A 7,819-nucleotide genomic window follows, 5' to 3' on the forward strand; every position below is an offset into this window, starting at 1 on the left:
CCTCTGGTACGAAGACTTAACAAGCTCATAGAATCACATTTTCTTGGTTTTCTCTTTCCAGTCAAACATTGTACTCCCTATTTCCTTCATTGGACATTTTAGGGACTACCGCTAATGTAAATGTGCATGAGAAAATCAAGAAGGAGCTGGTTATTTTAATTATGTGTTTCAATGTAGAATATGGCAACTGAACTACAAGCTTACAAAGTTCTGACATTTTTCCTGGTATCATTGATATGGAGTCACAGGTAAAGGGTCTCAACATTCAATGCACAGTGAGGGATCCATTTAAATAGGTAATTCACAGCCAGCCAGCAAGGAAGCTGTACAGGATATATCATTCCATAATCCATTACTCTGCATTAATACACAATCTTTCCCAGTTTCATAATCATTGAGTTCATCTTACTTCCAATTGGTGTAAGTCACTCTTCCTCCTGTCAGGTATGTAAACTGTCCTTCTTACACTCTGTCTGTGATACCCAGGAAAGGTGAGATGCCCTTGGCCAAGTCCTGGATAGCTTTATTCTCCTCACTCTTCTTTGGGGTTGCAATGGTAGCTCCAAGTTGTTCACAAAGAACTTTCACTCTGTCAAAAGTGGCTTTTTCTCCATTAGTTATGAACAGTTTTCTTCCAGTCTTTTTTGCCCAAAGAGAAGGTCAGAACTGTAGGTGAGATTAGTTAGCATGGTTGACAAGTTCAGACCAGGAGCAAACTTATGCCTTTCCTTCTTAGATGAGAATATTTTTAAATAATTGAAGTAAATACTGAACTTCAAGTAGATGAAAATTTATTATCCAGGTTTACAGGCCCCTCTGAAATCTATTCACAGACCTTTTCAGGGGGCAGTCTTTGGCTCCTGAGATAAGACCCCCTGGTCTAGCCATAAGCTTCTGTTCTCGCAGTGTGAGGTGTGGAGCCTATGCTCTAGGGACAAAGTGACTGGGATGAGGTCTATCACTTAAGTGTGGGAAGGGCTTGGTTTGTGAACCAAAGGAACACCTTTGGCCAGGACCAAGGGATCTTTACCCACAGATATCAAACTATGGAAGAAACACCAAAGAACACCTGTCCCAGGGCAGGCCAGCCAGGGAGAAGTAAGCAGATACATTACAGCTAATAATTAAAGATGGACTGATCCAGGGAAAGGGACATGGAATAGTTGAGAAGAGAAACTGTGATTGAAAGTCCATTTGTGATTGGAATACTTTGCTATTTGTTATCTTCCCCCCTTATTAACAGAAAAAGAATAATGAGGAGGATTGTAGTCTACTAGAGAGAGGACTGGCCTAGGAATAAGGAAGACCTCGATTCATATTTGGCCTTAAACACATTCTGGTCATGTGAACTTGGACAAACCATGTAACTCCTCAATGCCCTAGATAAATTTCTAAATCAACGTATTACAGGGAAATTTGAATTTTTATTATGTATTATAGGGAAACTGGAGGTACCATTGCAAATCTGTGTTAGTGGAAGGAATTTCTCTCCAATATATTTCCCCACAATGATGAGACCACAGATGTAAACCAACCCTTCCTCCCAATTCTGCTTCCTCAACCAACTCTGGCATAAGCAGGTCACAGTTAGATGATGTTTTCCAGTTTATAAAGTACTTGCATCAGTATGGTTTGTGTGATGGAGAAAACTTTGGGATGGGGGCCAGGAGAGACTTGGGTTCAAATTCCTCTTATTTGTTCTGTGACCTTAGGCAGATCCTCTAACCTCTATGAACCTCAGTTTTCTCATCTATAAAATGTGAAGAGCTAAAATTTCAGCTACTGTTCATGTAACTGGGGTGAGGAAGGAATTCCCTAATTTTTTGACTAGAGTGCCTCTCAGGGAGTTGAATCTGTATGCTCTAAGATTAATTATTATCCCTACTTTTAAGATTAAGAAAGTGATATTTGGGAAAGTGTCTATAATCAAATGGCCATAGAGTGGGAGAAGAATAACTCATATAGATGGATAACAAATCTAGACCTGGAAGGGACATCAGAGGTCATCTGGTCCATCCACTTACTTTTGAAATTAATCTCAAGGGCTATGAAGTAACTAGCTCAAAGCCACATAGGAAGGTAATATCAAAGGCAAGATTTAAACCTAAGGTCTTTGACTGCAAAGCCAATTTGCTTTCTTGTTTACCTAAATCTTTTCGCTGTAAGTCCAGTACTTTTTTCATTATTTGTAAAAGAATATTAATAACTCACATTTCTAGGAAGTTGTAAAGTTTATAAAGCACTTACTTTCCTCTCAACTACCCCATAAGATTGGTAATATTATTATTGTCATTTTGCCAATGAACAAATCAATGCTCAGAGAGGTAAGATAAGGGACTTTTTAAGTTCCTCTGAGTTCAATGTCATTTTATGGTTCAATACTTGGTTTTCTAATTCTAAGCTTAGTTCTTCCCTGTCCCCCAAGAAGCCATCCTGACTCTGGCTTAAAGTTCTCCAAAGAGCAAATTATATAGAAAGGACACCACCAACACAAAGAGATAGCTTACAATTCTGGTTCCTGTCCACTTGAACTTGAAGGGTCTGGATTTGTCTGTTTGAGACTGTGACCAGTTTGAGAAAAGATAGAAACAAAAGAAATAAGAAAAAGATGTTTATCATGAGACAAAGAAGTCTTATTACTTTCTACTTAGTACCAGAGGGCAGAACTGGAAATGGAAGCAATCATTGGAAATTATAGAGATGAAGTTTTAGGCTCAGTATAAGGAAGCAGTTCCTAATAGAACCAACTAATCATAGACTACATAAGCTGCCATTAATAGAAATGTTCAGGTAGGGAACTGGGTGACCACCTCTTACTAATATTATTGAGGGGACTTCTATATTTAGATGCTATTCAATAAACCTCTAGAATATACCTGTTATGTTGAGGGAAATATATTTGATTTCATTAGGTGAGCTCTCAGGTTCCTTCTACCTCTAAGATTCCAAGATTTTAAGGGAAAAATTATAATTGGGTTCATAGAATTTGACTAAGAAAGGATGATGGTATTTTCCACTATCTCCTGTCTATTGTACCCTCTACCCCTACTCCATTTTTTAAAGTTTTAATTATTTCCATTGAAATCTCTAAATTTCCCTTTCCTTGAACTGTCTTGAGATTCAATTCAAGATCTTGCTTCTAAGCACTTCAATAGTTTCTGAAGAATTACTCCAATTAAGTCAAATACCTTCAGCAGATTTGATTTCCTCTTATTATGCAATGAGGATTTTGGTAGTCAGAAGGTATTTCTGACTTTTAAAATCTGATTGTGATTCCACTGATAGAGGAAAGTACCAAAAATGACACACTCTCTTTATAGATGGAGAATAGTACCTGATTTGCAATTTATAGTTTTAGAGGGTTGTTTGGGGGTTCTGTGAGATTAAGAAGAGACTGAATTCAGATCTCTCTGATTCTGAGACCCTCTCATGGATATTATTATTTCAGCTTCATGAGTATAAATGTTACATCCTTTATTTTAAGTATCAGAAATCTGAAACTTTTGGGGATAGAGTCCCATAACTGCTAAGAAGCAAAACCAAAATCCATATTTTTTTCTTCCAAGTCCACTGCTTTCCCCTATTCATGTAAAATAGTATGAGTGTTTCTATGATAATTTACTAATTACAAAATGATTTACTCTCAACAACCCCAAGACCTTGATGGCATTATTATTATCATTCTCATTTTACAAATGAGAAAATGGAATATCAAAGAAGTTTAGTTTTCATAAGATCACCTGCCTCTTAAGTATCATTCTGGAGCCCAAATCTTTGATATTTGAACTCTAAACCCAATACTCTTTACATTGAATGGATCAGGCTCTGGCTTAGTCATCTGAAGAGCAAACTGGGAGAAGGAACATCCCTTTCATGAATGGTTAGCTTACATTCATTGATATTTTCCATTTTTCTTTCAAGATCTTGAATTTGCCTCTCCAAGGTTGACAGCTTAGCCAAGGTAACTAGAAGCAAAACAATTAGGTGAGTGTCATAATAGTGATCTCTGCTTCTCCCCTGACTGTCTTCTAAACCCTTATAAGCTTTCTGCTAGCATCATCATTCAAAGTTATCTTCCCTCTCCAAAGCTACTAATGATTTCTCAGTGCCAACTAATGGTCTCTCCTGTTTGATCTTGATCTCTGCTTCATTTCACAGTGTCGAATGACTTCTTTTTCTGAATGCTCTCAACTGTGTGTGTGTTTGTGATACTGCTCTCTCCTGAGTCTCCTTCTATCTGTTTAAGTGTTCTTTCTTTTCCCTTTGCTGGCTCTTCAACTGTATCAATCCTCTCACCTTTGGTTTCCCACTAAGGCTCTGGTTTGTGCTTTCTTCTCTTTTAACTTCATACTACCTCATTTGGTGATCTCACCAGTTCCAAAAAGTTCAGTTATCACGTCTATTCAGATGATTCCCAGATCTGTATGTTTGGTTCAATCTTACTTCTGAGCTATAGTTATATATCTCACACTAGATGTTACCTAATGTTGTATTTGAGAAGCTGTAAGATGCCAGGGGTCTGTGGCAATCAAGTCTCACTAATCTTTTGGTCTATGGAGAGACACACACACAAACATGCTTGGACTGGAAGGGAGAGGCAAGATCTTGCTGAGAACTCCTTCACTTCCCCCTCCCACCAGGCAGCTAGAAAATCAGTTACAATATGGAGGTTGATCTGTTATTTTCTGGGCTCAGTCAGGAAACTAGGAAAGACTAAACTCCTAAAAATGATAACTTTCTCTAAACTATTTCCCCAAAGGTTTGAGTAGGAGAGAATAGGAGAAACTTGATGTCTTTGAAGCTCACAGGCTCTGAGGATAAGATAGAGACCAGGCTATCAAGTAATAGGAACTCAGCTTGAGGAAGTTGTGAGTATCTCCCTAAATATAACCAGGCACTGCTCCAAATTGATTAAAGGTTTAGTAATTGGAGGGGATGGGAAGGAAGGGAGATCAAATAAGGATTGACAAGGTCTAGGAAGTCCTCAAACTGTTATGTCCAAGCAGCCCCTCCCCCAAAGGGGAAAGGTAACTTGAGTAGCTATTCTGCTCTCTAAGCCTATAAATAATCTTCTCCTATATCAAAATAACTAAGCAGAGGTAACTGTGATGTAGTTGAATGTGAAATCAAGGTAAACCAGGTTGGCATCTAGGAGCTAAAATGGCTTTGCTCAGATTCAAGCCTCAAGTCCCCAAGAGCAACCCAGGACCCAGAATCCAGCAAGCAGAGTGACCTGCCTCTTCTAATCCCAGGACCCAACTCCCTTTAACTGCCCCCTCTTTCAGAGTTCTTGGGGGGCTCTTTGGAATTCTGAGTTGTGGCCTGAACCCCTCTCTGCAGCTAGAATTCCACTCTGCAATATGAATCTCACACTAGAAAGCTCAAACTCAGGATAACATTATTTCACCTCCAATCCCTCTCTGTCTTTTGAACTTTTCTCTCCCTGTAAAGAGCACCACCATTGTCCCAGCTACCCAAGTTTTCAATCTCAGTGTCATCACTCTCACTTATCCTATATATCCAATCACTATATTGCAAACTCTTGTCACTTTTACCTTGATGACAGCTCTCACATAAATCCCCTCTGTTCCTTTCATATAGCCACAACCCTCAGCTCCTCATTATCTTTCACTGGGACTATTGGCAAAGCCATATACATAGTTATTTCCAGGTTTTTCTTCACTATCATGGAAGCCTCTTGAACATGGACTGTGGGGGTCTTTGTCTCCAGGTTAAGCACATGTCCTACATGTAACTGAGTTTAATAAAAACTTGTTTGAAGAACTCGCCAAATCCACAAGTATTTACTAAGCATTGTTCTAGGCATTAGGAATAGAAAACATAGATGAAATACTTCCTGCCATTAAGGAACTTTCTTTACTGGGCAAGACAGCATGCACATAAATATGTATGTATCTAGAGTAGATACAAGGTGAATAATGTGTAACTGGATATGTATATTTGAGAGAATACACTAGCAGCTAAGGGGGTTCAGGAAACACAAAGCAGATAGAGCCTTACCTGAGTGGCCTCCTCTATCTCCTTTTAGGTCTTGCTGTTCTGGAGCTCCGTTGTGACTCTGGTTACCTGGAGGCTCCATTTTCCCTGCAGGGCCCTGGATACCTCTGAGTCCTTGGCCTATTATTGGGTAATAAAGAAACTTATCTTAGTAGCATATTTAAAATACAAGAAAAAATGAAATTTTATAGTTATTTATTTTTTATATATGATAATTTCTGTATATGCCCATTCTGTCTTCCTCACCACCAACCAAGATAAAATTAAATGATGATTCTAAAGTGCTTAGCATTATATAAATGTTAGCTACTTAATTGTTATTGTTATTATTTTTGTTGTTATTATTGTTATCTTGCTTAGGGTGAAGAGCTGATTGCCATTTGCAAATTGGCTCTTTGAATTACCACTTCCAGAATTACTGGAGTAACAGAAGTAATTCAAAGTTGTCACATGGACATTTGTGCTGCCCAGTCTCTTGAGTCAAAGATTTTCTTGTCTTTCAGGAACACTGAGTGTCCTGTAACATCTTCAGAGCATCTCTGAATTCTCAGAAGCTTGCAGTTCAATTATAAAATGGAAATATGGTTCAGTTTGGTTGGGTATATTTTAGATACCTTCCAGTTCTATTTAGTTCTGTATGTATAAGCTCTCTCTCTCTTTTTAAATTAAGTTTTTATTTAATTAATTAATTTTGAATATTTTCCCATGGTTACATGATTCATGTTCCCTACCCCTCCTCCCACCTCCCTCCTGTAGCCAACAAGCAATTCTACTGGGTTTTATGTGTGTCATTGATTCAGACATATTTCCATATTATTAATATTTGCACTTTGGTGATCATTTAAAGTCTACATCCCCAATCATATCCCCATCGAGCCATATGATTTTCTACTTCCATTGTTCTTTCTCTGGATGTGGATAGAGTTCTTTCTCATAGGTTCCTCTGGTTTGTCCTGGGTCATTGCATTGCTGCTAGTAGAGAAGTCCATTACGTTCGACTGTGCCACAGTGTATCAGTCTTTGTGTATAATGTTCTCCTGGTTCTGCTCCTTTCACTCTGCATCAGTTCCTGGAGGTTGTTCCAGTTCACATGGAGTTCCTCCAGTTCATTATTCCTTTGGCACAATAGTATTCTATCATCAACAGATACCACAATTTGTTCAGCCATTCCCCAATTGAAGGGTATCCCCTTATTTTCCAATTTTTTGCTACCATAAAAAGTGAGGCTATAAATATTTTTGTACAATAAACATAAGCCCTTAAAACAATGGTGTGAGTTCTCTGTTTTTTTAAGTAAAATGCATATTGGTTCTAAGTTAGGTTCTAGGTCAGTTGCATATACAACTTGTCTATGAAATTCAAGCCATTTATGGCAATGTGAGTAGCTTTGCAGGGCTCAGAACCACAATTCTTTTATATGTTCCCCTTTTAATGATCTCTTGGCCTCACAGAATGTGGAGGGCTTGGTCAATGATGGATTTAGTTAGGAATACTCACTGATACGCTACTAAAATTAATCTGCAAATAGCCTCATTAGAGGTCACTCAAAGCATTTACTGACTTCAGCCATAATGAAGGGATTCATCATTTCCCAAGTTATTGCTATGATGCCCAGTTTAAAAAGGCAGAGAAATAGTTTCATCCCTATGGGAAGTGAGAAGAAGAAAGAAGACTGAATAGTTTCTGGGTGTTTTATGTTTGTGATAAATTTTAAAGTTTCAAAGCTGATTGATGTTCAACATCAATTTTAGATGCTTATTTTTCTTATAACATATATAAAGGAGTAAAATAGTGATATCCT

At 38.0% G+C, this 7,819-nt stretch overlaps 1 pseudogene; it reads right to left on the reverse strand.

Moving 5' to 3' along the window:
- Positions 1 to 288: 288 nt before the first annotated feature.
- On the reverse strand, positions 289 to 7,603 carry LOC123234304 (annotated as a pseudogene).
- Between the last annotated feature and the right edge of the window lie 216 nt (positions 7,604 to 7,819).

Source organism: Gracilinanus agilis, chromosome 2, assembly GCF_016433145.1.
Source record: "Gracilinanus agilis isolate LMUSP501 chromosome 2, AgileGrace, whole genome shotgun sequence".
Lineage (NCBI taxonomy): Eukaryota > Metazoa > Chordata > Mammalia > Didelphimorphia > Didelphidae > Gracilinanus > Gracilinanus agilis.